Here is a 9,408-nt window from a genome sequence, read left to right on the forward strand (position 1 = left end):
TGAGTTGTTTGTCTTATTATTGAGTTGTAAGAGCTCTTTATATGCTCTGCATATATTCTGGATACAGATCTTCCTTGACTTACCATGGGCTTATGTCCCAATAAACCCATTGTTAAGTTGAAAATATTGTAAGTCGAACCAATATAAGTTTGGGGCCATCTGTATATTTGTGCAAATATTTTCCTCCAGTCTGTTTCTTGCTTTTCATTTTCTTAACAATGCTTTTCAAAAGCAAAAGTTTCTAATTTTGATAGTCTAATTTATAAAATTTTTATTTTATAGTTCTTGATTTTCACGTCCTAAGAAATCTTTGCCTAAACCAAGGTTAAAAATATTGTCTTATATTTTCTTCTAGAAGTTTTGGTTTTTGACTTTACTTTTACATCTATGATCTATTTCAAGTAAATTTTGGTAAGTGGTGTGAGGTAAGGGTCCAAGTTCATTTTTTGCACATCAACATTCAATTTTTCCAGCGTCATTTATTGAAAGGAATAGCAGTTCTTCATTATCTTTGCACCTTAAAAAAAACCCAATAGACCATATGTGCATGTATTTATTTCTGGACTCCGTGCTGTTTCATTGATTTAGATGTATATGTGATTGCTGCAGCTTTATAGTAAGTCTTGAAATTAGGTGATATGTGTCTTCCAATTTTGTTATTTTTTTTCTCCAAATTATTTTAGGTATTCCTTTACATTTCCATGTACATTTCAGAACCAGCTCATGGGTTTGTGCAAAAAAAATAAAATACTGATGGGATTTTGATTGAAATTACATTGAATCCATATGGCAGACATGAAACTGTGCCTTATAGACCTTCTGCTACACGGAGGTTAATTGATCCAGGGCCCCAGATGCTTCCCTTTGAAATCCACTGCTTCCTTTGGGGCAATATCACACCTGCCATGGGCTGCTCCCCAGTCAAGGACTGAGTGCTATGTGGACACAAAAATGACTCATTTCTGGGGACATAGAACTCCTCTTTTGGCCAATTTAAGCTCAAGGAATCCTTGCCATCTCTGTTGAGGCTTCCTTAGACTGCATGACACCCTACCCTCCCGCTTTCCCTCACTGGGGCTCACACTTGCCTCATACTCTGTCCTCTCTCCCAGCCTTTTCTGGCTCTCTCCCTAATCGTTTTCTCACAGGCATCTTCCTTAATAATATTCTTGCATGTTTTTCCATAACCTTGCCTTTATGTCTGCTTCTCAGAGGGTCTGGCTTAACACAAATAGTACCAAGAGTGGTCTGGGCAAACAGGCAGCAAGATGGGGCAAAGAATGAGTTTACCTATGTCTTGGCAGGTAGAGAGCCCATGTATGGTCCCTGGCACAAGATGCAGTCCAACTGCTAAATAGTTCACTGGCAGTGACCCTTGAAATGGTCCCTGTGGATGCAAAGCTGTGGTGGGTGCGATGATACTGCATTTGGAAATACGAAGAGAGCAGTGTCTGCAGTGTGGGCCGCCCCACATTTCACACCTAGGGAAACTGCTCCAGCCCATGAACTGGGTGACAAAGAAGGCTGCCAGCTTTGAAGAGCACCCGGAGCGGGTAAGAACACTGCATCAGGCCCAGGGCACGATGCCCTCCGCCCAGCCACTGGGGTCATCCAATCAAGCAGATCCTCTGCTTTAGGAAGTGTCAGTGGGCAAAAGGTGTTGCAGTGTAGAGCTTATGCTAAGCTCCAGTAGGAGGGTCACAACACAGGCCAGTGTGATTCTGGAGTCAAGCCAGGCCGTCCTTAGCAGAGAAGGAAACAGAACCTAGTATGTCACTGGCCCTGTGAGAGCTAGAATGCTGAACTATGAAGCACCAAGTGACCATGAATCCAGAACGTCCCATTATGAGCTGGGTTCTCTCAGACCATCCAAGTCCTAAAGTCAATGGGCCCAGAAAGTCCACCACAAGATGGAAGTGGGGCATCCAAGATCAAGTCCAAACAGGACCAGAGAGCACATGTCAGTTGCATGAGCAGGTAACCCCAAACCCCTGTCACCCACTGGGGTTGTACCAGTGTACCTACTCCAAACCTAAGGAGGAGGAAAGGTTCAAGGTTTGTTTGCAGATAGGTTGGCTCCGTATGCGGGTACAAGTCCACAATGGGCAGGGGCTGCATTACGGCCACTTTCATGGGTGACCAAAAAGCAGGAGAAAGGGAAAATTTCCCCAGTGGGCAGCGCATTGAACCTGACGTTGCCTGATGTGAGAATACAGTCTACTGGGCAGTGGCCAGGAGGGAAAAGGACGGGAAGACTGGGGCAAGGATTTCTGGGATAGAGACATGTGGAGGGACAATAAACCAAGTCAGCACAGAGTGTGCAGATGGTCGCATCACACTTTAATGCCCACCACAGAGCAGCCACAGAAGGGGCCCCGAATAACTAAGCAGACAAAATGACTTGACCAGTTGACATTCGTCAGCTTCATCATCAGCCAGCCAGAGCTCACAGGATAGGCCCAGGAACAGAATGGCTATGGTGGCAGAGACAGGCTACAGACAAGTCCAGCAGCGTGAACTTCCTCTTCCCAAGGCCTATCTCACTACTGCTGGCTTTGAATGTCCAACTTGTCTGCAACAGACCCCAGTGCTGAGCCCCAGTGTGGCACTGAGGAACCAACAGGTCCTATAGTTTCCATATTGGGGGGCCCAGAGGTTTGTCATCGTAATAGATACCTGCTCTAGGGATGGATTTTCCCAGGAGCCTCAGCTGTTTAAGAAGCTCTTGAAGGTTCATGAATTTATTTACAAAACAAAAATAGACTCACAGACATAGAAAACAAACTTATGGTTACTAAAGGGGAAAGTGGTGGGGGGAGGGATAAATTAGAGTTTGGGGTTAACAGATACACACTACTATATATAAAATAAGTAAAGAGCAAGGACCTACTATATAGCACAGCGAACTATATTATTATCTTGTAATAACCTATAATGGAAAAGAATCTGAACAAGTTTTATATGTATATATATATAATACTATACATTTATATATATATATATAAAAATAACTGAATCACTTTGCTGTACACCTGAAACTAACACAACATTGTAAATCAACTATACGTCAATAAATATATATATATATATAAACATAAATAATTAAAAAAAGAGTTGATAAGAAATGTTGGTTGTGTGGCAGTAAAGAGAGATGATAGGATTCAAGTTTAAATAAATACCTAAAAGGTCAACAGTATATTAAGATAAAGGCTAACTTTCTTTTAAGGATCCTCAGGCCCACCTTTCTACATTTTAATAGCCAATAGTTTTCCCTGATTATCCTCTGAGTCAGTGAATCCTTTGATAAAATTGCAAACAGTGTTTCAGGGTCCCACAGTCACAAAGAAAGCAGGGCAACTATCTAGTGGCAATGTGCCCAGAAAGGGTGTTCCTTTTGGCAGAAGGAACCGGAGCAATTTCCAAAGTAGTATTTATTCTTTTTAAAATTATGCACACAATCAAGGTCTGGGTGAACTGACTTCTCTCATCCATGAGCTAATGTGTAGGTAGGCTTATAATTTGGAGCCCTCACTCAGGAAATCCTGAAATGAAGTTTCTTTCAGAAGTGTTGACTCATCGCCTCGGCATTTTCTCAATATATCCATTTAAAACACCAATTACTAATTCTAAATTGCCTTCTAAATTCTGCAGGTGATTTTCAGATGAAATGTGGCTTGACTAACTCTGGTGAGTGTTGTTTAGAATTTGGTTTTGCACTGAAAATAGCTTTGATTTTTGCTTTTGATAAAAAATAAATGGAAACTACTAGAAAAGGTCCAACCAACTGAATACTTCCTGGATCTACCACTGTGACTCCAGCACAATCTACACGAGTCCATGAGGTTTACATTCAACGATGGCATTCATCCATGCACACTTTTCACATCTGTAGAAAGCAACTCCCTGGCACAGGATAGTTTATGGAAAAACCATTGCTTTTAACCATCTATGTGCAATTCCCAGGAAACATGCATGAGATGTCAAACATTAATATTACTCAGTGTCAAACATTAATTTGTACTACTCAGTGTCAAACATTAATTTCAATTTAAAACTAATGATTTCAAACCTTCAACAAAAGCAGATACCTCTCACGGAGAGTCATGAATATGATGGATTTTTAAGTGATTTTTTATGTTGGCTGCATGCAGAAAGGATCCATTCTGAAGCAGAATTTGTAAGTTGAGAAAAAGGAGAACAAAGGTAAAGATAAGAATCTGGTTTCTCACCTCATCAGTTGTGTGTGACCACAGTTTGGAAACTGGGGATAAACACAGTGAAAGGGAGGGCAGGGCGCAGGAAAGGATATTGGCAGAAGGAAGGCCTTCTTTTCTGTAAAGTTTGCTTCTAAAAGCGCATCAGCCTCCCTGGGTTGGCCAATGGGATGCTTATTCTTCAATAACAATAACATGAAGTTGCTTAAAAACAAAAATATTTACAGCCCCTAAAGTACTGAACACAGCTATTCACTTTACATGTACATTTGTTTACAGCCCTCAGTGTTCAAGCTATAAAAGAACATAGGACCACAAATTGTTACTGAACATAAGTTGTTGGGCCTGACACACAGTAAGGCCAAAAAATACTGAAACGTCCAAGTCTGGAACAGAGAAAGCTTTATTGCAAGGCCATGCAAGAAGAACGGCTGGTTCATAACCCTCAAAACCCCGAACTCCCCGAAGGTTTTCAGCAAAGCATTTTTAAAGGCCAGGTGAGGGAGGGGCGTTGTTGGTTGTTGCAGACTTCTTGGTGTTGGAATCCTTTGTTCTTGCAGCTGTATGTGTAGGTCAGGTCATGATGTTCCTGTAAACCTCCGACAAGACCAATGTTATTCTCTGTTCTGCAACATTTTATCTCTATATGAATGGAAAAGTGTCATACCCTTAAAGGTCAGAGCCTTGAGAATGGGCTATCCTGTACATTTCAGGCTATAGGCAACATTCCTAACTGGAAGCAAAAGCAATAGAGCACAAAGGTTAAAGTAAAAGAAACAGATCTAATATGGAGTTAGATTTGTTCTTCCCTATGACAAAATCTCATGGAAAAATCAATCTCATATAGTATTAGGGTAAGAAGGCAGTGGATGGAAATGACCAAGTTGCAGACTCTCGAGGGATTCTTCCATTTGGAAGTTATGAAAGAGGAACTTAAGTTTCAACTTTGGGGTAAGGCTTATGAATTTTAATGTCTATTCCTAATCCTAGGTTCTATGAAGTCATAAAAATGTTACATATGGCCAAATTTTTGTCATACTCTTTGCTGCCACATCCCTTTATGCCACCCTCACATTTTCACGGGGGAAAAAAAAGTTTTATCAAAGACTTACGTGGCTTTATTTTCTTCATGAACATTTAGTACATGCAAATTATTTGACATTGACTAGTTTGGAGTTCTTCAGCCAGGACTGTATTTTCCAAACCTGAAGAATTGAATCGAGACACGTGTTTCACATGGTGGTATCAACAGGAGAGCATATTTGAAATTTCAACATACGGCTAAGAAAAGGCTCTACTCTCTTCCTCTGTCCTAAATCCCTCCTTTTATTGCTCTTCTTATCTTCTCCTCCTTCTATCCCTATTTCCATACTCCTCCTCCAGTTTCTTCTGATTCCCAATCAAACACATGTACACACACCCCACCCCACATTTTTATCTCTTTTCTTTCCTTTCGAATTTTGCTTATTTCTCTACTCTTCCTCCCTTTTATTTCTTCTCCTTCTGTTCATCTTTTTAAGACTGAGGTATTAGAACGGGGCTCTGAGGACTCATTAAGGATGGAAAGTATAGATCAGCTTTTGTTGTCCTCCAAATTGGAGGACATTTCTAATGCTTCCCTTGGGGAAGAAAGGAAACTGAAAAGTCAACAATGTTAGTGAATTCTTAGTTTCCAGGAATTAAATTAAAAACTAATTCTTGATATTTAAGATCTTAGAGACTAAGCCTCAGGACATAACACCAATGGACACAGAATTTCAATAGATTTATATATTAGTAAGTTTTATTCACAGTTGCCATTCTGGATAGAATAACAGGAAGAAAGTTAGTTAATTTTAAGTAAAAATTTTATTAAAATACACTATACATACAGAAAAGTGCATGAATCATAAATATACAGCAGATTTAATTTTCACAGTTAACCATCCTTATCACCAGATCAGGAAAAATAGGGCATTACCAGACCCCTAAAACTCCCTGAACTGGCTGCTTCCCAGTCATTAAGTCCCATCAAAACTATCTATTCTCCAAAATCCCTTCACCATGGATTAGTTTGGTCACTTTCTGAGTTTTACATAAGTAAAATTGCACAGTAAATATATATTTCTGACCATTTCTTTTGCCTAACATTATTTCATGACGTTTGTTTCTATTGCTAAGGTACAGCCATGGTCTATCTCCTCACCACTTTATTGTAATTAATTGTATGCTCCTATTTATTCATTCTATTGTTGATAAATATTGATTGGTTTCCAGTTTTCTGGCTATTATAAATAAAGCTGCTCTGAATGTTCTCATATATGTCTTTTGGTGTACACATATATGCCTAACAAAATTGCTAGGCATTTACCTAGGAATGGAGGTGCTGGGTTATACAATATGTGTAGTGTAGTTTTAATAAATACTGCCAGACAGGTTTTTAAGGTGGTTGGACAGACTTATACTCTGGCCAGAAATATATGAGAATTCCAATTGTTCCACATTCTTGCCAGTAGTTGGGGTATTCTGTCTTTTTATCATTAGCTATTCTGTCAGTTGTGTAGAAGTATTTCATCGTGGTTTTAATTTTTATTTCCCTCCTGACTAATGGGCATGTTTTCCTATGTTTATTGATGATTGCAGTATTTTCTTTTGTAAAGTGCTGTTCAATTCTTTGTCCATTTCTCTATTGTGCTGTTTGTCTCTCTTGTTGATTTGTAAGGTGTGGTAGGCAGCTCTAAAATGGCCTGCAAAGGTTCTCACCTCCCGTATTCATGTCCCTTGAGTGTGGACTGAGCCTAGTGACTACATAGCAAAAGTAATGAGGGAAGAAGTAAACAGGGAAGAACAAATCTGACTCCATATCCGATGTTTTCTTTTACTTTAACCTTTGTATTCTATTGCTTTTGCTACAAGTTAATCACTAAAGAGATGTTGCCTATAGCTTAAAGTATACATAATGTCCCATCTCTGGGAACCCTGACCCCTATGCCTGAGTTTTAAGCTAAAATACCTTTGTTTAAGCTCACAGGAAATATCCTGGCCAAGCCCACCTATGAAATGTCTGCAGGAAGAAATTAACACATCCCCTCCCTCAGGAGTCTGGCCAGAACCAGGATAAGTTCCAACAACTTATCCCCTTTTTTACTTTACCTCCTCACCTCCCCTTCTTTGTTCTATAAAAGAAACTAGCATCCAAACCTGGGCAAGATGATTCTTTAGGACACTAGCCCACCATCTTCTTTGTCTGCTGGCTTTCCAAATAAAGTTGCTACTCTTTGCCCCAACAACTCATCTCTCAGTGTATTGGCCAGTTATGCAGCAAGCAGTAAGCGCTTGGACTCGGTAACAAGATATCACCTCTGACATTAGGTAATAAAATGATGGTGACTTATGTCTTGCTGCTTCTCTCTCTCTCTGTCTCTGTCTCCCTCTATCTCTCCCTCTTTCTCTATCTCTTTCTCTATCTTTCTTTGTCTCTCAGAGTCTTTGCTTGGGGGAAGCCAGCTGCCATGTCGTGAGCTGCCCCATGTGATGCCTGCTACCTCCACGTGACTGAATTTGCAAACAGACTGTCCCCTAGTCCTGCCTTGGGGTGGCCCAGCAGTAGCTGACAGCTCCACTGCAATCCCGTGAGAGACCCTGAGCCAGAGGCACTCAGCTAAACCACGTTTGGACTCCTGACCCACAGAAACTGTGGGAATCATGCATGTTTGTTGTTTTAAGCCACTAACCTTTGGGGTAATTTGTTTTGCAGCAATAGATAAATAATATAAGGTGTTCTTTGTATATTCTGGATGTGAGTCCTTTGCCATTTATATGTATTGCAAATACCTTCTCCCACTCTTGGCTTTCCTTTTCATTATTAATTCATTTGATAAGCATAAGTTCTTAATTTTTCATGTATTTCAGTTTATTCTACTTATCTTTTATGATGAGTGCTGATGTGTTTTATTTAAGAAATTTTAAGAAATCTTTACTTATCTAAAACTCAAGAATATCACCTTCAGTTGCTGCATTTTCAAAAGAAAAAATTATTCATCTGAACAGAACGTTTCCAAATAATCATATTATAATATATAATATTTATTGCACAATTACTAAGGGAAAAGCTCCATGCCAGTTGCTTTAGGTACATAATATAATTCAAACTCACAAGCTACTATGTAGCAGAGGTAGGATCTGAAACCAGAACTGTATGATCCTTTCAAAGACTTCACCATTTACTTACTTATTGCTTTCTTGACACAAGCTTGTCATTTTAGGGTTCTAGCTTGCCTAAAGTATTTTCTGTCTCAGTGAGGCAGGGTGCAGGGTGGGAAGAAAGGGTTAGTTTGAAACTAATCAATGAATTAAAACACATTGATCTTCCTTTTTGTTCCTTTTGGTTTCTGTGTAGTAATTTCAAAGTGTGTCAAAGTTACAGTTAATAGAAGGTACACCCAGCTTCAGATGTTCTGTCTTCTAGTCCAGAGGTGAAACTTTTGTAGTCTTGTGAGCTTGGGCAATTCAATTCATCTCTTTGAGCGTATTTTGGTGTTTCTGAAGCAGACACTTTTCCTCCCCTGAGTACCCAACATTTTGCCTTTTTCACAGTGTTCTGATTTTTTTCCTGGGGAGTTCCCTCTTTACCATGGGGCACAGCCTTGGTGGCACAGATCAGGAGCACTACCTTCCTGCCAGGAAGACGTATATGTCCCTGGAGACTCCTTCTCCCAACTTCTTCTTCTCCCATCACAACAGAGCCAAGGACCAGGCACATAACCTGGGCTCAGCTAACCACAAACTCATTCTGGTGATACAATGGGGTGATGATGCAAAATTGGAGATTAACTGGTTTCAGTTCATTCATTCCAGTGGAATTGACTGACATTCAAGTAGTTCCCGTCCTGTTTCCACTTCTACCACTAGGACCTGGTAAGGACTGAATTATGTTAAGTAGTTGCAGCAACTAGCATAGCACTTTCCCTTAGTAATTGTTCAATAAATGTTATGCATCATATGGTGATAATGAGGAAATGTATGTTCTATTCTGGTTAATGAGATTTTCTTTTGAAAATACAATAAAACAAATGGTGTAGTTCAATTTTTATCTTCATAATGTTTGTGTTTGGGTGTCTGACTTATGCTCTAAGTTCTTCATTAAGACTGAAGCCTTGTCTCTCTGAAAACCAAGTGGATACAATGTAGAAAAAACTTAGCATAACTAGAAACA

The sequence above is a fragment of the Balaenoptera physalus genome, assembly GCF_965194825.1.
Source record: "Balaenoptera physalus genome assembly, chromosome: 2".
Classification (NCBI taxonomy): domain Eukaryota; kingdom Metazoa; phylum Chordata; class Mammalia; order Artiodactyla; family Balaenopteridae; genus Balaenoptera; species Balaenoptera physalus.